Below are 657 nucleotides of genomic sequence, written 5' to 3' on the forward strand. Positions count from 1 at the left end.
TTTTTTTTTTTTTTTTTTTCCTTCTCCTCTCTCTCTCTTCTCCGGAAGTGACGTGTGGGCAGTTGCGGTGCTGCGTCGGAAGTAGATTCGAAGTGTGCCTCCCCCCCAATGAAAAAGAGTTCCTGTCCACAGCACCCCACACAGGCTCGCCCTTCCCCGCCGCCCCACGGGCCAGAGGCTCAGGCAAAGTGCAGGCCAGCTGCCCCACCTCTCTGTCCCTGCCTCAGAGCGACCTCTGTGAAGGGGCAGGACGGTCCTTTCTACTTCCGGCGCGGAGGAATGTGTGAAGCATTTGAAGGGTTTCACTTCCCGTGCTGAGATGCTATTTACTCCATTGTCTGTGCGAACTTGTAGGAAGGAAAACCGACCGCTCCCTCCTCCCGGCCTTTAACAGAGCCCCGCCCCCTCCGGGCCACACACCCATGGGCCCTTCCTCACAGACCCCCCCCGCCCCCGAGAGCCTGGAGTCCATAAGCCCCGCCCCTGCAGGCCACGCTCTCTAGGAACCTTCCTCACAGACCCCACCACAGCCTTGCTTGCATAAGCCACGCCCTAAGACTCCTTCCTCACAGGCCCCCACCTCCTATAGAGCCTCGAGTCTATAAGCCCCATCCCCCCGGCCACGCTTTCGATGGCACTTCCTCGTAGACCCCAGCG

The sequence above is a fragment of the Gavialis gangeticus genome, unplaced genomic scaffold, assembly GCF_001723915.1.
Source record: "Gavialis gangeticus isolate Ggan-Ray unplaced genomic scaffold, GavGan_comp1, whole genome shotgun sequence".
Taxonomy (NCBI): Eukaryota; Metazoa; Chordata; order Crocodylia; family Gavialidae; genus Gavialis; species Gavialis gangeticus.